This window comes from Narcine bancroftii, chromosome 10 (genome assembly GCF_036971445.1).
Source record: "Narcine bancroftii isolate sNarBan1 chromosome 10, sNarBan1.hap1, whole genome shotgun sequence".
NCBI classification, from domain to species: domain Eukaryota; kingdom Metazoa; phylum Chordata; class Chondrichthyes; order Torpediniformes; family Narcinidae; genus Narcine; species Narcine bancroftii.
Genome location: NC_091478.1, coordinates 80,923,418 through 80,948,072, shown reverse-complemented (window position 1 = coordinate 80,948,072; position 24,655 = coordinate 80,923,418). Strand labels below are relative to the sequence as shown.

The 24,655-nt window shown below is 39.3% G+C and overlaps 1 long non-coding RNA gene across 3 annotated transcripts in view; it reads right to left on the bottom strand.

The window, feature by feature from the left end:
* Nucleotides 1-24,655, bottom strand: part of LOC138744832 (uncharacterized) — a 216,380-nt gene that overhangs the window by 124,481 nt on the left and 67,244 nt on the right. For all 3 annotated transcript variants that reach the window (XR_011345793.1, XR_011345794.1, XR_011345790.1), the window contains exon 7: nt 2,366-2,428. This is a non-coding gene — a long non-coding RNA (uncharacterized lncRNA). The remainder of the gene's footprint in view (nt 1-2,365; nt 2,429-24,655) is intronic.

Below are 24,655 nucleotides of genomic sequence, written 5' to 3'. Positions count from 1 at the left end.
GCAATGACTGTGATTTGAAAAAATACAAATCAACTTTATTGTGCTAAGGAATATCCCAAGGATGAGAAATGTGCTCTTCAAAGGAAAATTCCCAGTAAAATAGATTATTTTCAGAACAGTGAAATATGTGAGGAGATATCAAGAAAGCCCTATCTCACAGCTTTTAAAAAAAATCTATAATGTGATTCAGAATAAACACTCAAGTTACAGTTATATTGAGTCAGAAGAAAATAATCAAGAAAAAAAGACTTTGATGAATGATCATTTTAAATCGAAGAAAGCAACAATATCCACTAACCCTCTGTGGAAACGTGGATACTTTAGAAAGCCTACAGATGAGATGCTGCCTGGATTAAAGGGTATTGGATTAAAGCCTATAGATGAGATGCTGCCTGGATTAAAGGGTACTGGATTAAAGCCTACAGATGAGATGTGCCTGGATTAAACGGTACTGGATTAAAGCCTACAGATGAGATGCTGCCTGGATTAAAGTGTACTGGATTAAAGCCTACAGATGAGATGCTGCCTGGATTAAAGGGTACTGGATTAAAGCCTACAGATGAGATGCTGCCTGGATTAAAGGGTACTGGATTAAAGCCTACAGATGAGATGCTGCCTGGATTAAAGGGTATGAACTGTAAGAACAGGTTGAACAAACTTGGGTTAAATGTCTTTGAAACATCAGACAAAGGATATACCTGAAGAAGTTTATAAAATTATGAGAGGCTCAGGTAGGATAGATAATCAGTGTCAAATGCTAGAGGTCTTGCATTTAAGGTGAAAAGGTGAAAGTTTAAAGGATGCGTGTGAGGCAAATATTCCCCAATCCCCCTCCCCCCCCCCCCCCCCCACCACGCACAGACAGTAGGTGCATGGAACAGACTGCCAGGGGTAGTAGTAGGCACAATAGCTGCATTTAAGAGACCTTTAAACGGACAGATGAATAGACAGGGATAGGAGGGATGTGGATGATGTTGTTAGACAGGCAGAAGCAAAGTTTCCAGAAGTATCCCATTGAAAGATGCTAGGAATGTGTCATATAAGAGTTGAACACTTTTATTCCTTGTGGCCTAACAGACTAGAGATTGCACATATTCTTCACTTAATATACTAAAAATGTTTTAGTCATAAAACATATGTATTTCCTGTTTAAAAAGAAAAGAGCACAATGAAAGCTACAATAAATAAATTGACAAGTTATTGAGTAATACAAAATTGTTCATCAATTCACCAAATCAAGAGCCATTTTGTCCGAAAAAGAGTGCAGAGATTAGTAATCATATTAAAGCAAGCACCATTTATTTTTACAATGCTGGTACACCATGTACAGATCTAATGGAAGGTTAGATTATAACTCAAAATTTGCAGGCTGCAATAACTTTGTTATGCTGACAATATATCCTTCAATAATTTGCTGTCTTTTAAAATTACAGGGCTAGCAGGTCCCAATTGCACCTCAGATACAGCTGTGACACCTGCTGCCCTATTAGGCAGAAAAATCTAGTGCCCGTCTGCCATTAAAAGTGGTGTTTCCCAGCCAGCCTCCATATCCTATCAACAGCACCATACCCTCCTACCCAAAGGAGGCAGATTAAAAAAAAATCAAAGGTAGAGAATAGGCTTTGCAAACAACAGACAGATGTTCTGTTCCTCAGATGGCCAACCAGAAAATAATGAGATTGGCAAACAACTTTCTTTCTGGCAAGGTAATTCATGGCAAGCCAACCAAATTTGTATTTTTAACTGGCTTAATTATAAATGCAATGAAAAGAAACAGTAAAAGATGTTATAAATGTGCTTTTCCAAATATAAAAATAAAGGCACATATGTGTAAGAAGTAACAACTGATCAGTATGTTAACTAGTGTCTTGTGTACAAATAACCACAGATAAGTTGATTTTACGTCACTTATTGTCTATCACATACCTTTTGTGATCACACTGGCTGGTACGCACCTACTTCTGTCATCTTTTTCATCTTCAAGCAACATTTCCTGTTACTACTTGAGTTGACAGGTGAAAAACCACTATTCCAGTACATTTGCTGGATTTCCACCAGTGAAGCTGATGTCAATAAATCCCTTTGAATCATCTCCAAAAGATGACAACAATTTTTTCTCAACTACAAAAATAATAGCCCAGGTATGTTTAAGGATAACATACTTTGTTCTCCAGTTGAAAAGAAAAAATCAAAATCATCAAATAAAAACACTGTACAAACATCACCTTTCCAGAAGAGCTGCAATTGTTTCCATCTCTGGATTATTGCAGTGTGTCTTAGCATTTAATGATCCAATTTGTTAATTATTTAGCTCACTTTAAACATTTCTCAGATTTATTCAGGTAATGGCAAGGAATTTACTCACATACAATTCATTTTCAAATCGTTAAATTAATGTAGCTCATCCAATCCAATGCAAAGTATAAATCTGAAAAGAAAAAAATATTTTTTGGGGAAATGCTGCAAAAGTTAATATTTTTGAATTCAGAATTTCTGAGGAAAATGACATTACTCTTAGTAAAATTTATTAATGTATAGTGAATTCCACTGAATTGATCTCTTTTAACCTACTGAGAAAAAGATTGAATGAAATTGCACAGAAACAAACCACAAAGTCACACGAACCAAATCGCAACTAGCTTTAAAGGAGAATCAATCACAATTAATCTTCCTTATCTTCAGAAAGGATGTAATACAATGACCTCCTCAACAGTTGAAATTTAAACTCGCTGCTCAGAAATGACCCTCTGTCCAATCTTGTTCAATTTTAAAAATGGAGAGAATTATTATGTGGACAAACCTGGAGGAAATTGAGAAGACTTGAAATACATTTAAGATGTGATAGATAGTAGAGAAAATAAAGCAAAATGGAATATAAGCAAGAGTATGCAATATTAGAACAATTTAACAATTCAAGAGATCATATTGCAGAGACAGCAATGGGATTAGCATGTATCAATAGATGGGTTGAGAGGAGGTGTCTTTTTTTAAGGCAAGTTGATAAACTAATTCTCTGTGAAGGTATTATATTTTCTGCTATCTAAAATATATTTCTAGTTATGGATTAATTAAGATTTTGTAATATTTTTGAGTTTTTCACATATAAGTAAATGTCATTTTTTTGTGTTCAAAATAACCTTCACTCAGTTTCCTTCCCTGTTTGACCTCCCTGCCTTTCAAAAGCTGGTCTCTCAGCCAACAATAATTTCTAGAATTTATTACAAACCTTCATCTTTTCAAAAAAAATGCTTAAAAATACTATGGTCGAAGTTGGCAGAGATCTCATAACCTTTGTTCAATGGATTCTTAATGAACATCAAATGCAAGATATGAATCCACTTTTGTGTAATGTCTGCAAGATCTTCTTTTACAAATTTGGTAAGCTAGTAACAAGATGGAGCTCCGAACTAAATATCCTTTACTGAACATAAACATTTGAAAGTAGTAGATAACATGACATCTTCCTTTACCTCGCATCCCCCCCCAAAAAAAGGACCCAGTTGAAAAAGTCACCAGGATTTCCAAGGCAATCATTTGGGAGAAAAGAATCAACCTTTTCTAATTTGGTCCCGCTTCTCTCTTCATTTAATTGTTTGTGTGAAATATCATGAGAAAACAAAAGGAACTGGCAATGCTATTTCCCTTAACACCTTCCCACCCAATCTAATTCAGGCTGATCAAAACTATCTTAGTAAAGCTGAGAGTCCTGCTCAGCCAGTCCTTACAATTCACACATACAACTGCACTGAAATTTCTCTACAGAGCTGGATCACTGAATGATGACAAAAGCAAGATTTCAACTACCGGGCCTGATGGGAAGGATCAGCAGCAAGTACGCAGTTAGAAGGCCACTGGCTCGGCTATCAGCAATCAAGTCCATCAACATGGCCACCTTCCAACCAAAAACAAATACAAATCCCACTCCCAATACCACAATCCCCCCCCCCCCTCAATATCATTTAGCAATTCCATATAGAGCAGACTACACAAAAGAGTCTGGAAAAACAACCAACTGAAAAACCTCACAAAGATAAGCGTATACAGAGCCGTTGTCATACCCACACTCCTGTTCAGCTCTGAATCATGGGTCCTCTACCGGCATCACCTACGGCTCCTAGAACGCTTCCACCAGCGTTGTCTCCGCTCCATCCTCAACATTCATTGGAGCGCTTTCATCCCTAACGTCGAAGTACTCGAGATGGCAGAGGTCGACAGCATCGAATCCACGCTGCTGAAGATCCAGCTGCGCTGGGTGGGTCACGTCTCCAGAATGGAGGACCATCGCCTTCCCAAGATCGTGTTATATGGCGAGCTCTCCACTGGCCACCGTGACAGAGGTGCACCAAAGAAAAGGTACAAGGACTGCCTAAAGAAATCTCTTGGTGCCTGCCACATTGACCACCGCCAGTGGGCTGATATCGCCTCAAACCGTGCATCTTGGCGCCTCACAGTTTGGCGGGCAGCAACCTCCTTTGAAGAAGACCGCAGAGCCCACCTCACTGACAAAAGGCAAAGGAGGAAAAACCCAACACCCAACCCCAACCAACCAATTTTCCCCTGCAACCGTGTCTGCCTGTCCCGCATTGGACTTGTCAGCCACAAATGAGCCTGCAGCTAACGTGGACATTTACCCCCTCCATAAATCTTCGTCCGCGAAGCCAAGCCAAAGAAAGAAAGGAAATAGAGCAGAAGCCATGACTTTTCCAGAGTTGCAGTTTCTTTCACCATTCTTTTCCACCACAGTGACACTATCTGTTCTGATTGAAGTGGCTTGTCAGCAATACCCCATCACGCTTCTCATCTTCTCCCTTTCAAGTGGACTGGGCAATGTGACTGCTATTGTCTTCACATCCAGGAATATCAGCCTGCTAAGCACATCAGTGCCTCTACTTCCTCACGAGTTTGCGGAAGTTCATCATGACACTGGCAAATTTTGACAAATGTGTGATGGGAAAAGGCTGCATCATGATCAGGTATGGGGACACCAGTACCCCAGAGCAAAAGGTAATGGACACATCCCAGGACATTACAGGCAAAAGCCTCCCCACCATCGAGAACGTCAACAAGGAACATTGCCATCAGAAAACAGCAGCAATCATCAAGGATACTCACCACCCAGCACAAGCTCTGTTCTTGCTGCTACCATCAGGAAAGAGGTATAGGTTCCACAAGACTTGCACCACCAGGTTCAGGAACAGCTGCTACCCCTCCACAATCACACTCCTCAATAACAAACTCAAAGAGTCATTTAAAGACTCTTGCATCTGCACTTTATTGATTTTTTTTCTCTGTATTGCACAGTTTGTTTACATTTCCTCATTTGTTTACGTGTACATTGAGCATAGTTTTTTTTTGCACTACCATTACTTGTAATTCTGCCTTTCCTGCAATAGAAAAAGAATCTCAGGGTTGTATGTTATGCTATGGATGACTCTGTCAATAAATCTGAAAGTAAATAATTACAGAACAATTCTACAAGAGCCTTTGGCTCCCCATTATTGAATCATCTTACAAAGTCTTGTGGGTGAATTGACTCACCTTTCAAATTTCCCATTCTCAGAAAGGTATGCAATCATTAATTTCTCTCAATTTATGGTTCAAGATGAACGGTCCTTTTCAGATTAGCTCTCAGGCACCATCTGTACTGGTGCTTTGCAAATGTCCCAGCAGTCAATTCCATTGATAGTGTTGCCTGTAATCTTTTCCCAAGGTGACCATCTCAAGTAATATGAGATTAGTGACTAATCTTTCCATTCTCCATGATCACAGATTTAAAGCAGCAGATTGTTTAACTACAATTTTAGTACCAGTAACCATAATCTCATCTTCTGAAACATACCGTCTCTCAACTCAAAAAGCACAGTGGGATTGAAGGCTCTAGTTCATCAAAAGGATCCAGCGCTCTCTACCCAAAGCTCATCTGCCCCAGATTACAAGTTCCTCTTGCTGGTCCCGAGCACCAGTTTACTTTCCCTCAAACGTTCAAGCTATTTCCATAAACAATTTATTCTCCTTTCTGTTCTCTTCCAGAAACTCCATGAAACTATTTGCATTTTGGGAAACCTGCGCATAATCCATGTGCAGAGCAACAAGGTCATAATCAAATGAGGGGGAAAATAAAATGAAATCCTCTTGATACAGGTAGGAATAACGGCAGGTAGTGGATGTGACATTTATGTTAAGGCACTAGAAAAATATGACAGGAAGCTGCAACCTGTCAAATTCTTCCAGAGCACCAACTATTTGATGATCCTCATCCAGCAAAATGCAACATTCTCTATGAAGATCAGATCTTTTACAGCTACAAATTTTCAATCCTGGCTTCCATATCAGTTTCTAGTACATCTGTTTTTTAAACTGGATACACATATTTAAATATATTGGTAAGAATTTGACTAGTGTCTTGATGATGTACTGTAAATGTCAGATGTCTGAACATGGTCAAACAAATGGCATCTTCTGGAGTACGTTAAAGGCAGTTCAACAGTGAACTCCAGAAGCTACTGTCAATATTGTCTGCTCTTTCACAGAGTATGCTATTTTGGAACCTTTTCATGCACAATTACTCTTCCCTCTGCTTTTTTTTACAGGAAACTCATTTAACAGATAAGGAACATTTGAAACTCAAACGTGAATGGGTTGGGCAAGTTTTTTATTCTTCGTTTAATTCTAAGGCAAAAGATGTGGCAATTTTGGTACATAAGAATCTACCATTCCAGTTACAGAACGAAGAGAAAAATGGTGGAAGATTGTACAATCTTTAATGAGGCATGGACTTTGCTTGAAGTTTATGCTCCTAATGTTGAAGATACAGTTTTTGTTGTGGATATGTCTTTATTACTTGGACAATCGAACTCTAATGTGATGATTGGGGAAGATTTGAATGTGGTGTTGGAGCCTTTATTGGATAAGTACCCAAGAGTAATTAAGAAGTCTAAGATGGCAATTCAAGTGACTAATATGATGGCAGATTTGAATTTAATTGATATTTGGCGAAGAGTTAAACCTACAGAGAAAGATTTTTCTTTTTATTCCTCGCGACATAATTCTTTTTCTAGAATTGATTATTTTTTAATATCAGCACATTTGCAGGATAGGGTTACATCCGTGGAGTATAAGGCTAGATTGGTTTCGGATCATTCATTACTATTATTAGAATATTTGAGTTCACAAGATGTTCAGAAAGTTTCAAGATGGAGATTTAATACTATGCTATTGCAAAAAACTGAATTTATTAGTTTTTTAAAACAGCAAATTGAAATTTTTATTGGTATTAACTGTAATTCTGTTTCTAGTCATTTTGTTTTATGGGATGCAATGAAAGCTTTTTTGCGAGGCCAAATTATCAGTTATGCCTCTAAAGTAAAGAAGGAGAGAATTAAAGAGATTGAAGACTTAGAGAAAACGATAACTGCTACTGAAAAAGAATTTCAAAAACATGCTACCGAAATGCAAAAGAATCAGTTAACTAATTTAAAATTTAAATATAATGAATTACAAACATATCGGTTTGAATGTTTAATGAATCGAACTAAATATAAGTTTTATGAATGGGGTGAGAAAGCTCATAAAGTTTTGTCATGGCAATTAAAAAAGGAACAATTATCTAGGATTGTACCAGCGATTAGAAAGAAATCAGGTATTACTTTTAATCAAAAGGAGATTAATGAGGAATTTTGTAATTTCTATAAACAATTATATACTTCAGAATGTAAAGATGTAACTGGAGACGCAATAGATTCTTTCTTGAAAAATATTAACTTGCCACAATTGAATCAAGAAGATAGACAAGAGTTAGATAAACCTTTTACAGATGATGAAATAGAAATGGCAATAAGAGATATGCCGAATGGAAAGGCACCTGGTGAAGATGGGTTTTCTATAGAGTTTTATAAAGTTTTTTTACGCTGATGTATCTTCTATTTATAAGGATGTATTACAACAAACTTATAATACTTTTCAATTACCCGAGTCTTGTTCTAACGCAATAATTACAGTTATACTAAAAAAAGATAAAGACCCTTTACAGGTTTCTTCTTATAGACCAATATCGTTGTTAAATGTAGATTATAAAATTGTAGCTAAAATTATGGCTAATAGATAAGCTCAATATCTGCCTAAAATTATACATGGTGATCAAACGGGATTTATAAAAAATAGGTATGCGTCAGATAATATTTTACGGTTAATAACCTTGATAAATAAATTTAAATTTCAGTTGAATTATCCAATAGTGGTTTCATTGGATACAGAAAAGGCTTTTGATAGAGTGGAATGGAAGTTTCCGTTCAAAGTACTTGAGAAATTTAGTTTTGGTTCTTCATTTATGGGATTGATAAAGGCTTTATATAATAGCCCGAAGGCTAGAATTGCTGTTAATGGCCAAATTTCAGAATCTTTTAGTTTGACAAGATCTACTAGACAAGGATGTCCGTTGTCACCTGCTTTATTTGCTATAGTTATTGAACCTTTAGCACAACTAATACGTCAAAATGAAAATGTTAAAGGTATGAGAGTTCTGAATGAGGAATACAAGATTAATTTATTTGCTGATGATGTTTTATTATATTTGGTGGATCTGGATACTTCTTTACCTGCAATTCAAGAACGTTTAGAAATTTATGGCCAATTATCTGGTTATACAGTAAATTGGGCTAAAAGTGAAATTTTGCCAATTTGTAAAGATGATTATTCAGTGTATAACAATATTACAAATTTGAAGTGGACTACACAAATTAAATATTTAGGAACTAATGTTAATACGAAATTTCAAGAATTATACTCAATTAATTATCTTCCTTTAATAAAATGGATTAAATTAGATTTGATTAGGTGGAGGGATCTACCTTTGGGTTTACTAGGGAGGATTAATACCATAAAAATTAATATTTTTCCTAGAATACAATATCTGTTTCAGTCAATTCCTTATTTTTTTTTAAAGTTTTTTAAGGACTTATATAAAGCGATTAGAGAATTCTTATGGAAGGGAAAATTTCCGAGAGTAGCAATGAGAAAATTGATGTGGGATTTTCAATTTGGAGGTTTAAGATTACCGAATTTTCAGCATTATTACGAAGCAGCTCAATTTAAATTTCTTAGTGCATTAATGAATATGGACGATCCACCTAGTTGGGTAAATGGGGTTATTTTAGAAAAATTTCCTCATGAGTTTTTGTTTCGATGGAATAAAAATTTATTACGAACTTACGATGTGCCAATATTGAAACATTTATTGAATTTATGGACAAGTAAACATAAAAAATTGGGATTTAAAAATATATATTCTGGAAGATTGCCATTATATAATAATCAACTTGTTCCTTTTATGGTCTCCAATGCCACTTTGAAACAATGGGAAAAGAAGGAAATAAAAAATTTATCTGATTGTTTTTCTGAGGGTTGTTTTTGTTCCTTTGACGAATTACAAAGGAAATATGGTAATAGTGGAAATTCTATATTTGTATATTATCAATTAAGATCTTTTGTAAAACAGTTATGTGGTCGACATATGATTTTATTACCTGAATCTAGTTTTGAAGAATATGTACTTTCAATACCAAAAAAGGGATATATATCTGATTTGTATTGTATTTTACAAGAAATTGATAGTAAAAAAGACTGGGATAAAGATAAGTTGAAATGGGAAAAAGATTTAGGACATAAAATAGCTGAAGAAGCTTGGATGGAAATTTGTTAGAATAGTATTCGGAAATTAATTAATGCTAGACTAGCGATGATTAATTATAATTTTATTCATCAGCTATATTTAACGCCGGAGAAATTTTAAAAAATGTGGTCTTAGTAAGTTGGATTCTTGTTTTCGATGTGATCAGATGGCCAATACTTGTTTGCATACTGTTTGGCTTTGTGATCGATTGCAACAGTTTTGGAAAGGTATTCAATCTATTTTTAAACAGTTTATATAATATCCATCTTGTATTAAATCCCGATATATTTTTATTAGGGAACATGCAATCATTAATTGATTTAGGTTTAGAGGATTATCAGATTTCCTTTATCTATTCAGCTTTAGTCGTGGCTAAGAAATGTATAGCACTTACTTGGAAAAATAAAAATATACTAGCTTTAGATAAGTGGTATTTGGAGATGAAATTTTGTTTGACTATGGAAAGGACATCTTTTTCAATTCAGGATAGGATGTCTTTTTATAAGTTAAAGTGGACTCCGTTTGCTAATTATATGCATTTAAGTTTGATTTAAATATATGTTTAAGCGTGATATTTTAGTATTGATAAAGAAAATTTTTTGTTGTTAGAATTTTTTTTAGGTTAAGTTTTATCTCTTTTTTTGTAAGTGGGTATATTTTTTTCCATATATAATATTGTTAATTTTATGAACTCTTCACTCTTTATTTTGGGGGGGGGGAGGGTTGGACTAATTTTAAGTTAGATTACTAATATTGTGTTACAATTAACGGGGGGGGGGGTTATTTTGTGTAGTTTTCCAATGTAATATTGTAATCATACCATTTTAATTTTTTTTATTTTTCTTTAAATGTAATTCTCTATTGTATTCATGTTATAAAATTTTAAATAAAGTCTTCAAGGAACTCTTCCCTCTGTGGGGTGGGGAGGGGGGGGTGGAGAACCACAAAATGTTGCACCTTGCTGGATGAGGATCATCAAGTCATTAATAGCAGACTTTACCACAACCTCTGACATTAGAATTCAATTTTTTTTTTGTGTTGAATTTTAATCACACAATATTACATTTAAATGGATATTAAAATAATATTACTGGATTTTAGATATTTTTCCCCAAAAAGTTCATACCAATTTAGTTTCCAGATGTTTATTTCAATTAAAAGAATACATAGAACAGAGATATCTACAAGCCTTTGGGTCCACAGTATTAATTAATAACCAAACTAATAACCTACTCTAGTAACTGCCTAGAATTTCCCTACTGCACAAGACTCCATTTCTCAATTCCATACAACTATCAAATAGATTCTTAAAGGATTCCATTGTACCCATCTCCACCATCATTGTTGGTAATGTATTCCATCCAGCAACCACACTGTTACCTCTTGCATCTACCCTGTACATCAAGTACCTTAAAACTATGCTCCCCTCATGTTAGCCATTTCAGCCAGTGGAAAAAGCCTCTGGCCCATCCACACGATCATCATCCTATACACCTCTATCAGGTCATTCCTTGTCCTCAGTCACTCCAAGGACAAAATACCGTTCACTCAACCTATCCTCATAAAGGGGGGGGGGGGTGGATAAACCATGGCTCTTTGACATATATTGTTGGCTCTCACAAAAATGTGTTAGCTGAGACATGAATCATATGAACCACACATTATATGTCAAAGAGCCACATGCGGCCACGGACTGTCACCTAAGCCCAGGCCTCCCACCCACTAGAGCTCCCGACGCTTCGATCTCAGACTCTCACGTAGGCCATAGCCACCCTCCCGTCCCAGCTGCCGACACCTTGAACATGGACTTATCAACTGGTCTCAGCCAAATGCCCATCCATCTGAGCTCCTGCCATCCAGAAAGTGGACTTACCCATATAAACAAAATATCTCCTATGTATATGTATCCTTTTGGATTAGTGAAACTAATACAAATTAGCAGTTTAAAAATTATGAACATGAATAAATATTATGTACATATATTGCTTAATATTTATATGAATTTTTTTGTAAAATGTGCATGCAAGAGCAAAAGCATGCAAATTATATTTTTTTCATATCAATCAACTCATTTTCTTTCCTCCCTACAGCTATCTGTGGCTGTAGCCATCTACTCTCTTCAGAGTTTATTTGGCCTCAAGTGCTTGCATGATGTATACTGAGACAGCAAACTTCATATCCAAGCAAGGAGAACACTTTCGAATTTGTTTTTGGCAATATAATTTTGGTCCTTCCTCAACCCATTTGCTTTTACTATATCAAAATTCTTCATAATTTTGAAGACTTAAATATTGGGCATCACCTCAATTCATAGTGATAAATAATCTGCTTTTGCACTCTCTTCCATTCCTCTACTTCCTTTCAACATTTGGCAAGGGGAATTGTTGTCTACTTTGTTCAACACATTTCAGCAATTAAAAAAAAATTCCTTCTTTTTTTCTTTGGCTTGGCTTCGCGGACGAAGATTTATGGAGGGGTAATGTCCACGACAGCTGCAGGCTCGTTTGTGGCTGACAAGTCCGATGCAGGACAGGCAGACACGGTTGCAGCGGTTGCGAGGGAAAATTGGTTGGTTGGTGTTGGGTTTTTCCTCCTTTGTCTTTTGTCAGTGAGGTGGGCTCTGCGGTCTTCTTCAAAGGAGGTTGCTGCCCGCCGAACTGCGAGGCACCAAGATGCACAGTTTGAGGCGATATCAGCCCACTGGCAGTGGTCAATGTGACAGGCACCAAGAGATTTCTTTAGGCAGTCCTTGTACCTTTGACACGGTGGCCAGTGGAGAGCTCGCCATATAACACGATCTTGGGAAGGCGATGGCCCTCCATTCTGGATCTTCAGCAACGTGGATTCGATGCTGTCGGCCTCTGCCATCTCGAGTACTTCGATGTTAGGGATGAAGTTACTCCAATGAATGTTGAGGATGGAGCGGAGACAACATTGGTGGAAGCGTTCTAGGAGCCGTAGGTGATGCCGGTAGAGGACCCATGATTCGGAGCCGAACAGGAGTGTGGGTATGACAACGGCTCTGTATGCGCTAATCTTTGTGAGGTTTTTCAGTTGGTTGTTTTTCCAGACTCTTTGTGTAGTCTTCCAAAGGCGCTATTTGCCTTGGCGAGTCTGTTGTCTATCTCGTTGTCGATCCTTGCATCCGATGAAATGGTGCAGCCGAGATAGGTAAACTGGTTGACCGTTTTGAGTTTTGTGTGCCCGATGGAGATGTGGGGGGGCTGGTAGTTTTGGTGGAGAGCTGGCTGATTAACTAATATCATTATATTCAGGCATAAGTACAGAAGCCTGAAAACCAATTTCTTTCCCACAGCTATCAGACACTTGAACCTCCCCTTGTTACATTAATTATGGACTGTTCTAATGGCACAAAAGTACTGTCTGCATGATTGCAAGCCACTTTTTAAAAAAAAATCCTAGGATAACTAAGAATATTATCCATCTTATGTATTTATTGTCTTTTTTAAGTTCAGTTTTGTTTTGAAACTCATTCTTTAAATTGTTGCTCAACAGCAATTACAAAGTTGGTGTGAAGCAACTCACAAATTTCAATAGTTTTCAGAGAATTCCTTCTTCGTACAAATTATTTCCTTCTCTTGCATGTAGGTTACAGTATTGTGATCTCTGCACAATGATTTCACCAACCCAGGCAAGGGTTACATGAAGCACCCATGTAGAAATGGACACAGCAAGTCTGTCCTCTCTCTCTTACAGAGACAGTCAGAAGGGGTCATTCTCTTTTGAAAGCCACTTATTCTGTGTTCTCCTTTGACCAGGAGCAACACGAAACAGTACCTTTCTGGTTAGTATCTGAAATCCTGTCTTACTTGCAGGATGGCCAAACAATTGCTTCTTCTGGTCTCAAAATGTCTTTAATCATGTGACATAACATCATTGCTGTCTTTAAAGTTTATTTCTAAGTTACTTCACATCTATATGCTAAAAACACACAACTTTGTCTCTTCCAAATGTTTTACGAGCCAATGCCTCTGATTTGTCTGATGACCACAAAACAAATAATTCCATTCTACCCTATCAAAGGTTTTCTCTGCGTCTATTATAACAGCCACCATTGACATTTTATTCTTTTGTACTGCATGAATTAAATAAATAAGTTTACAAACATTGCTGCTTGGTTTTTTTTTCACAAAATTGCTCCACCTGCATTGAATTCACCCATCGTTATTGAATGAAAATCTACTGGGACCAATGCCTGAAGAGGGCGCACAAAATCAGTGAACCGGTGCGGATTCGAAAGGCCAACATGGCCTGTTTCTGCTCCGTAAATGGTTATATGGTTAAAAGCCTGTTCTTGTTTTAACAGATGCTATCTGAATCTCCATTCTAACAACATAGGTAAACAAGCAAAGAGCCTTTTGTTTAATTAGATGGTCTCCTTGAGCAGCCCTATTGTCCAAGATATTTCCATGAACAAACACTTCTAGTTTTATTGGGTTGCTTACCAAACTTTGCAACTCCAAAAATGGCTTCTCTCAGAGTGTAATTGTCCCTGGGTCCAAACCCACAAAATAATGACTAAAAAAAAATATAATTTTATATACGTAAAGATTAATATTACAATTCCATCACAATTTTTATAATGATAAAATTTAGAAAGAAGAGGAAATAAAATCCAAAATTTAAAAAAAAAATGAAAAGATATTTTTCAGGGGCATGATAATGAAGTTATAATTTCTTACAAGGACTAATTATTTATTAAATGTTGCCAAATTATACAACCTTATATTGGGGTGAATAGTTTATTGTTGACAAAGTATCAAAGGGCATTTGTGTTTTAATTCAGTGCAAAGGTTGTAGAAATATGAAAAAGCTTTGGGAGAATTTAGCACAAAAGGAGAGTGAAAGGTTAGTGCACTGTCAGAAAAAAAAAGATCCACAATCCTTCATTATCAGGGACCTTCTTCAAAAAGAAACTGACAACCTTGAAGCCAAATAAAATGTTGTTTTCTAATTATACTGGAGAATTAGTATTTTGCTTCCTAAACACTTTTGGGTGTATTTCATGGATTTTGGGCTGCTGATCACAGAAAATCTCCTTAACATTTCCATTTCTTTAAAAAAAACTTTACACTTTAGTCATACAGCACAGTAACAGGCCATTTTTGCCCATGAGTACATGCAGTAGGTATTACACCCAATTGACCTTCAATTCCCCTCCCCCCAGTACATTTCAAACTGTGGGAGGAAACCAAAGCCCCCAGGAAAACTCCATGCAGACTTGGAGAGTATACAAACTCCTTTCAAACAGTGCAGGATTCAAAACTGTGCCAATCGTTAGCACTGTAAAGGCATTGCGCTAACAGCTACGCCAACTATGCCACCCCTTTTTCATATTTTTTTTAAAGATACAAACTATTCTTGTGATTTCCTGTCATATTTTAAGTGTACTTCAAACATACAAAACTATAAAGTGTACAGGCCATTTAAAATTCATTTTCTGAATTTGCATTAGGACTTCCTTGCTGATCTTGGTGCAGTCAGTAACAAACGTGGTGAAAGGTTTCACTAGGACATCATGGCTGTGGAAAAGTGGCATCAGAGCAACTAGAATCTATCAATGCTGGCCAACTATTGTTCAACACTGACATAAGAGGCATTAGACATGGAGTACAAATGAAAATCAAAGCCAAAACACTTTTTAGGTCAGTTGAACCAACACAATGTGTCAACATCATTATGCACTAAACATGCTAAATTCAATAAAAGCTAATTAAATGTTTGTCCTACTTCCGACATGAATCAGCAAATCTGAAATTATCAATGTTCATCTTGAAGCTGACTATCATAATCCCCAATTTAAAAAAATAAAGCAAACCCTTTGAAAAAAAATTGTTGTCCAGTGTTATTTATTGTATGGTGGACTTCTTGATGTGGCTTAGTGACCAAGTAAAAGAGTTACCCCCTCCATAAAAAAAAAAAAGAGTCTTTAAATTATCAATCAACATAAACTTCCAATCTCAAGCAACTGCTACAAGGTTATATGGTTTCATTTTGCTGCATCATCCTTTAACAGCACTGTACGATTTACAAAAAGACAGTAAACAGTTTCCCACAATGAAGCACCAATGCTGATAGAACAGTATACAGTGGTTCAGAATTCCCCTGATGAGATGCCAGAAGTCATTATGAATGGACCAGTTGATGAGTTGATGACTGATAGAGGCAAAGCAAACAGCATATGTAATTTAAAGTAACATATGCCACCAGGACAACATACAACAGATTATAGTTTTGATAAAGAATAAGTATTGTGCATGCATCTCAAACAACAATTAAATGAGCTTGATTATATATATATAAAAAATACAAATATCATTTTTCTCACAGAATGCAGTCAAAGAATGTCACTTTTGGCCAAACAATAATAATAAATCCAATTAGTTATTTCCAGAATATTTCCCAATAAAATAAGCTAGCATCAATTCTTAAATGATGGTCGATTTTGTACCATCAATGAGATTTCCTACATGTATTTACAAAATATTTGTTCTATCTATACCATATTTTTAAAAAGATCACAGAAATTAAATATGTACAAAAATCTAGGGTTAGATATGTCAATGTATTTGATTGCATCTTGCTGAAATTAATTCAATAATATGTTGTAGCTCCAATGTATATTTTCTGTAAAATATCTTTATGGTGTTCATTTAAATAAAAGTAATTAAGTTAAAATGGTCAAATAATTAGAAGAAATTCATCCAAATGTCACCAAACAAGATTTTTTTTGTGTCTTTTATAATTTTTAAAAATATTTTTCAATAAACAGGATCAGAGACGGATGTGAAAGATTCTCAGTAAGTTCTTTTGTTTGGACAAGCTCTTAGTATAGTATCATCTTTAGATAAAACAACTTAATTCAGTTTGGTTGAATGGAATACAGAAAACTGAGATAGTTCTCTAAATGTGCTTAAACAGCATCTAAAAGACAGTCCAAACCAAATACTGCAGTACAGTTAATTGAGTGAATGAATCCCTCAGGATCTTCAGCCATCCACCACTTCAGCTCATTAGAGCAAAATATCTGACTTTTCATGTTGTATCAGTGGAAGCACTTTTTATGCTGAAAATGTAATTAAACTTAAAACAAACAAGATCTTTTTGACATCTATGTTTTTACTGACAACAACATGAAATGATGTCATGTTAGTTGGTGAGATCTTCATGTTTCGGCCACTTAAGGCAAGACATTTGGTCAACTGTTCATCCCATTTACAATTAGAAATCTCAGTACTTTTGGTAATGCATTACATTTGGGAATTGAACATGCAGATCTTTTACCAGCAAATAATGTGGCAAAGCTTGCCATCAAATGAAAAGTCCTATTGAAATAGTCCAGACTGTTTCCCTTGTCACAGCTGTCATTGCAGCCATTTGCACTTACAGTAAATCCCTTTCATTACTGAAATAGAAATTTGTGTCTTAGTACTGTTACATTACTGATGCTAAATATTTAATTCCCCTGTGTACCAATTATGGTTGCATACTGGCAACACTGATTCTAGTTTTTAATAACAACATACTGCAATATGAGCATTTTTCAATTAATTAAACAGTGTAACCTCTCATAATTTTAGCCTCCAAGACCCTAATTGATGCTTGATATGTGGCGGTACGCCATTAGGCAGGCGAACCGGCCCCTCTTGTCATGTACGTGGCGGGGCATCCGGCCAAAATGGCGCTGCCGGGGGTTTCTTCCTGACCTCAGCACCAAACTCAGAAGCCCACGCTTGGGGACCCACGCGACGCCCCAGTGACGTCGGGGCCCCCCCAGCGCATTTCTCAGCTAGGTCCGGGCTGGGAGTATAAGACCAGCCAGACAGCCTGAAATAAATCAATTTTTGCTCACTGAACTTAACCTGTCTGGTTGTACGATCTTTCAGTGTAGCCGCCACTACAATTGGTGACCCCGACAAGTTCAAACATCTTTGAACCCAACATGAACAACCCTTCAATCAACGCTATAGCCATCAAGTTTCCTGACCTCTGGGTTCAAGAGCCGGAGACCTGGTTCAGCCATGCAGAGGCTCAGTTTCACCTCCGCCAGATTTCATCGGATTCGACCAAATTTTACCATGTGGTCACTGCCCTGGACCAGGCCACCACCAAACGAGTGCTGCACCTCATTCAGCACCACCCACGGAAGATAAGTATGGGACCATCAAGCAGGTGCTCACTGGCTCCATCAGCCTCTCCAGGCACCAGCATGCCACTCGGATGTTGCACCTCGACGCCTTGGGGGATAGAATTCCAATCGAGTTGATGAATGAGATGCTCACGCTCATGGGCGATCACACCAACTGTCCACTCTTCGAGCGCATCTTCCTCGACCATCTGCCTGAAGACACCCAGCCGTTACTGTCCCAGGAGAGCTTTGTCAACCCTAGGAAGGTCACTCAAAAGGCTCAGGAGCTATGGCTCGAACGATTCCCAGAGGGCTTAGCAGTCCAGCAGGTTACGAGTCATGGGCATGACCACGCCAAGCCTTCCTCTAGCACTGTGGTGGTTCACCCAGCCACTGCAGGCGCCTCAAAGAGCATAGACAGAAGCAAGTCATCAACTTCAGGCCTCAGCTTCTTCCACCAGCGCTGGGGAGCCAAGGCTTGGAAGTGTCATCAGCCCTGCTTGTTCCAGGGAACGAGCAAGCTGGCTGCTTTTAATGGCTTCGGCGGCTGGCCAAGAACACAGCCTTCTCTACCTGCGGGATTCAGTCAGTGGCCGATGCTTCCTTGTCGACACTGAGGCCCAGATCAGTGTCATCCCAGCCACAGCCATTGAGTCCCAGAACCGGCCTCGAGGACCTCCCCTCCGTGCAGCCAATTCGACAGAGATCCGAATGTATGGAGACAAGACCATCCACTTCCAGATCAGCCAGCGAAAGTTCTTGTGGAGGTTCACCATTTCGTCCCTTCTAACTGCCATCCTGGGTGTCGAGTTCCTCCTCGCCCAGACTCCTGGTCGACATTTGAGGTAGCTGACTGGTAGATGCCCGCACCTTCCAATCTATTTGCCTCAACGCCTCCCGAACAGAGCAGCCACAGATGGCCACAGTCAACTTGCCAAGGAAGACTTTTAGTGATTCCTGGATGAGTTCCCGTCCCTCCTCAAGCTGCAGTTCTCCACCGCCTCACCACGCCACGGGGTGATTCATTACATCCCCACCCAAGGCCCACCGATCCATGCCAAGGCACACTGACTCCCACCGGATAAGCTCCAGATAATGAAGGAAGAATTCTCGCATCTGCAGGAGCTGGGGATTATTCAACACTCCGACAGTCCTTGGGCCTTACCACTCCACCTGGGCCTGAAAGCCTCCAGTGGCTGGCGCCCCTGCGGAGATTATCGACAGCTTAATGACACAACAGTACCTGATCGTTACCCAATCTCTCACATCCAGGACTTTACGGCCAACCTGCATGGCGTGAGGGTATTCTCCAAGGTCGATCTGGTGCACGGGTATCGCCAAATCCCGGTGCACCCCGAGGACATACCCAAAACGGCCATCATCATCCCCTTTGGCTTGTTCGAGTTCCTATGCATGCCGTTCGGGCTCAAGAACGATGCCAAGACCTTCCAGTGCCTTATGGCCACAGTGGGCAGGGATTTGAATTTCATATTCATTTATCTGGATTACATCCCTGTTGCCAGCAGAGACCGGGCACAACACAAGTCTCACCTGCGAACCCTCTTCTCCCGACTGGCCAACTTCGGGCTAACAATCAATCTAGCCAAGTGCCAGTTCAGGAAAGAGTCCATGCAGTTTCTGGGCCATACCAACATGGCCGAAGGAGCCACACCTGCCACTATGAAGGTCACTGCAATCAGGGAGTTCCCACACCCGGACTACCTCAAGGGGCTACAGGAGTTCGCGGGTATGGTCAATTTCTATAACTGCTTCATTCCAGGTGCTGCGCGCATCATGCAGCCACTTTTCGCCCTCATCACGGCCAAAGACAAGACACTCACCTGGACTGTAGAGGCCAGTAGGGCATTCGAAGCCACAAAAGATGCCCTCATGAAGGCTACCCTGCTCATCCACCCATGCACCGACCTGCAAATGGTGTTCACCATCGATGCCCCTGCCACAGCCATTGGCACCATCCTGGAACAGCAGGTGAACGGACAGTGAAAACCAATGGCATTCTTTAGCTGACTCATTCACCTGCCAGAGCGCAAGTATAGCGCTTTCAATCGTGAGTTGCTTGGCATATACCTGGCAGTGCGTCATTTCTGCTATTTCTTGGAGGGGAGGCCTTTCACCAATTTTATCGACCACAAACCCCTCACTCAGGCACTAGTTATGGCAAGAGATCCCTTGTTGGCCCACCAACAGTGTCACTTCTCTTTTGTGTTGGTGTTCACCACCGACATTCGACACAAGGGAGGGAAAGACAACGTGGTCGCCGATGCACTCTCACGGCCATTTGCGCACTGACATCCAGCCACAACTTCGACCAGCTCACCCAGGACCAGAGGTTTGATGAGGAGACACGGGCCTTCAGAACTGCCATCATGGACTTGCGGTTCCAGGACCACCTGACTCCTCACAGTGAGGCCACCATCCTGTGCAGTCTCCATAGGAACCCCACGACCAGTGGTTCCCCAGCAGTGGTGCAGGCAAATCTTCCACCATATCCATGACTTTTTCCACCCTTCCATCAGGTCCACAGTCCATATGGTGGCAGATCATTTCAACTGGCAAGGGTATCGGAAGCAGATTGCGGACTGGGCCAGTACCTGCACCCATTGCCAGCTTTCCAAGGTACACAGGCACACCAAAGCGCCTGTAGAAGATTTCAAACACGTCCGGGAATGGTTCAGCCACATACATGTCGACATCATCGGACCCTTACCCGTTTCCCAAGGTCACCGTTACCTTTTCGCAGTGTTAGACCGCATCACTCGATGGCCCGAGGCGATCAGGATGCCTCCACGGACTCCTGCTCCCGAGCGCTTTTGAACGGTTGGGTTGCCCGGTTCGGCGTCCCGAACTACCTCACCAGTGATCGGGGTGCCGAGTCCACCTCTGCGTTCTGGGCACAGCTCCCCAACAGGCTGGGGATCGAGCTACATCACACCACATCCTATCACCCACAGGTCAATGGGCTAGTCGAGTGATTACACCGCCACCTTAAGTCGACACTTATGGCCCACCTCACCAGCCCCGACTGGGTGGACGAGCTGCCTTGGGTGCTCCTGGGCATCCGCTCGACACCCAAAGAAGACCTACAGGCGTCATCAGCCGAGCTGGTCTACGGTGCATTGCTAGCCTTAACTGGTGAGTTCATCAATGCACCTCACAACCCCTAGCAGTCACCACACAGTCTACTTCCCTGCCTCCAGGACCAGTTGGACTCCTTCACACCCCATTGCCGCCAAGACATGGCACACGGGCCTCCTATGTCCCCAGCGAGCTGTACACCGCAGAGTACGTTTTTATCAGGTGGGATCCATCCACAGCACCTCTACAAAAACCATACGAAGGGCAATACAAACTCATCCAGCATTCAGGATCCACTTTCACACTGGACATCAGTGGTAAGAGGGAACTGTTCATGGTGAACAGGTTAAAGCCAGCCCACCTCGACCCAACCGAACCAGTAGTTATGGCCCAACCCAAGAAGTGAGTCCGCCAGGCAAAAAAAGGACATTGGTGCCAGTTCTGGGAGGGGGGGGGGGGGGGGCTGTGTGGCAGTATGCCATTAGGCAGGCGAACCGCCCCACTTATCACACACGTGGCGGGGCAGCCGGCCAAAATGGCGCCGTCAGGGGTTTCCTCCTGACCTCGGCACCGGGCTCAGAAGCCCGCGCTGGGGGACCCACCTGACGGCCCAGTGACGTCAGGGCCCCCCAGCGCGGTTCTCAGCCAGGTCCGGACCAGCCAGGCAGCCTACAATAAATCAGTTTTTGCTCACTGAACTCAACCCGTCTGGTTGTGCGATCCTTCAGTTAGCAGTGGAGCCGCCGCTACAGATAAAACATTTCCAAACTAACCATTACTATATTCTATTTCCTGTATTTCAATGCACAAATTTGTGTCTCCATTTCAAGGGATGAGAAAGAATGTTTCAGAAAAGCATTGTTACCCACTGGCTTGCATGCTTCCAACTTTTATTTGTATCAATTACTATACGAAGTGAAAGCAAAGGTATTTCCAGAATACTTGTTGATGCAAGTGCATTATTCAAAGCTGCTCAAGTCCGTACAGCATTGTTGATACAAGTGTATTATTATTATCAAAATGTTTTTTGAATTAAGGAAAAATTAAACAGATGTGCAGGCTTTGGTGGTGGAATATAGTAATTTGTGCAGTTTTCAAAATAGAAGCTGGAAAATGGTCTATTCATTCATAGATAATTATAATCTATTGTGTATTGTTAAAGTTGCCTTTCAATGCAATTTTGATTAAAACTGCTCTTCACCTTGACCATTAAATTCTAATACAAATTTATTTTTCAAATGAATATTTCCAAATTCATAAACACAAATTCAGAGGATGAGGTAATTACTATGTAAGAGATGTTCGATCGGAAGCACCAGATACCAAATTTGTAGTACACTGCATATAGCTTCAGTAATCAACATTCAAAATTAAGTCATACCCATTTTGAATTAGTGTCATAGAAGTCGGTAGCAAAAATTTAGCAGCAAAATTTCATCCAAGTTCAAAAAGTAATCAAGACAAATAGCATTTGAAGATGGTTAGCAGTTCATTCCATACCTAAACACAATTACTTTTTATCAGTTGTATTATCACATTTCCAACCTTTTTTTGTGTGTTACAGGGTCAGAGGACCCAAAAACCCAGCAGCAATAGAAATTCACCAAGACAAATGGTTACTTAAACAAAAGTCATTTTTAATTTTCTTTAAACATAAAACAGGATCAAACGTTAACTTATTACTATTAACTTAACCCCCCTTCTAATTCTAAGCACATGTGTATGCAATGTGTACAAGTTCAGAAAAGTTATTTGATTCACAGTCCAATTTCACTTCTCACTCCTCCAAGTTCACTGGCATCAGACAATTCTTAGACTGTGCACAGAATTTAACATTTATGAATTTTCACCAGGCTCTGGTTCTTAAATAGTTACCACTTAGGAAGGTTCTTGTTGATTTTTAGAGAGATTTGTTGCTCGTTGGACACACACAAACTGACTCCCTCCGATCAGCCACTTCAGTGTCTTCTCGAATAAACTTGCCCCATCAGGGTTTTCCGAATGATAACCTTTTCTTCTACAGGTCACCACAGAGTTCCTTCTGTTTCCCTTATTTCAGGTGAAACGCTCCAGCCAGCCGTTTCCTCTTGTATGGACCACAAGGGTTTTCAACAGGCTGAACTCAGAACTCACAACCACTCTTCAAAATATTGTTTCAAAAAGCTGCAAGCTTGCTATGAGTGCAGAAACCAGTTCTTTCTCTCTTAGAGAAAGCCTATTTGGTCTCCTCTCTCTCTGCTTGCAAAACCACATGACCTTCTTAGAACAGCAAACTGCATCCAGACAGATTGTGGCACTGGACCCAAACTTCTGAGTCCATTCATTCCAATAATCTATTTACACCTGCTTTTGAAATTCTTAAGCAAAGCAGTCTCCTTATTTTATTGTCTTTCCAAAGGCTCTTGGTGCCTGCACGACTCACTTTCAGCAAAGCTCTTGCATTTTAAATGAGATCTGTTTTGTGAAGTGTTTGTTTGTGACTTACACTAATCCTGCAATCTATCTCCTTCAAAAACATATCTATATACAATATAAAATATGATATAATCCATCCCGTGTTATGAACAAACAACCCTTTTAATTTTTTTTTTGTTTGTTTGGGACTATAATACTTTGTTAGCACTAACAAAGGAACAGCAATGGAAAATTCACCAGACAATAGTAAATACAATTTTTTTTTATTAATCAATAACATAACATTTCTCACTTATCTTTAAATTTAACTCTAAATTTAACCCGACTATATCCCAATGTAGAGCGAGAGAGCTTTTTTTTTTAAAAAAAGACGTCAGCATTATTTTAGTCTTGCTTGTGCTTGAATGTCTTCAATTCTCAGTTCATAAATAATTATAAAGTGATTTTAAACATCAAATTTTCAGGCCCCTTTACTCAATTTGTTTGATGAGATGCCTTGAGAGATATTCTTTAAATTGAAGTGAACATCTTTTGAGCCACCAATGTACCTTCTGTGAAAGAGGAATACAATTCCTGTCTTCCCAGGATCAAATCTTTTTACTGAAGATTTTGGAATCTGTTTTCCACATGAAGAATCAGACTTCTTTTCAAAGAGACAGTACTATGGCTATTTTCTTCCACAATGAATTCACAAACCCAGACTAGGGTTAAATGAAGTGACTCAGCAGAATTGTCATATTTTCCAAAGAGACGGAGAAGAGGTCTTCTTTACTTCAAAAGCCACTTATTCTGTGTTCCCCCTTTTTTTCCCCCAGGAGTAACACACAACTGCATCTATTCAGGTTACTGTAATTCAACCCTGTCTTTCACAAAGTTCCAACCTTGAGTGTCACAAGGTTTTAATGTCTGTACTCTCCAAACTGAACTCTGTCACTCATTTCAACAATACATTTCCAACCCATTTCTCATGTCATACGGTATGTGACATCATTTCTATCTTTTAAGCTCATAAGGTCTTTTGACACGAATGTGGTAAAAGCATTTAAGTCCACATATGTCTCCGAGAAGTCTACTTTCCTCAGAATTAAAATGGCCATGTGTTTATACAGGTGCTTCCGATCGAACATCTATTGTTTCCAATATCTCCAGAACCAACATAAATCCTTTTCATCTTCTTGACTCTAACTTCAATCAGCATCCATTTTCATTTCAAACTGGCTTCTGTTTTCTATCTCAAAGAATCATGAGTGTTTAAAATCCTAACATGTTGTCTTTGTGCCCCTGTAACCACCTAAACTAACTTATTAAACCATATCTAGATAAAATAT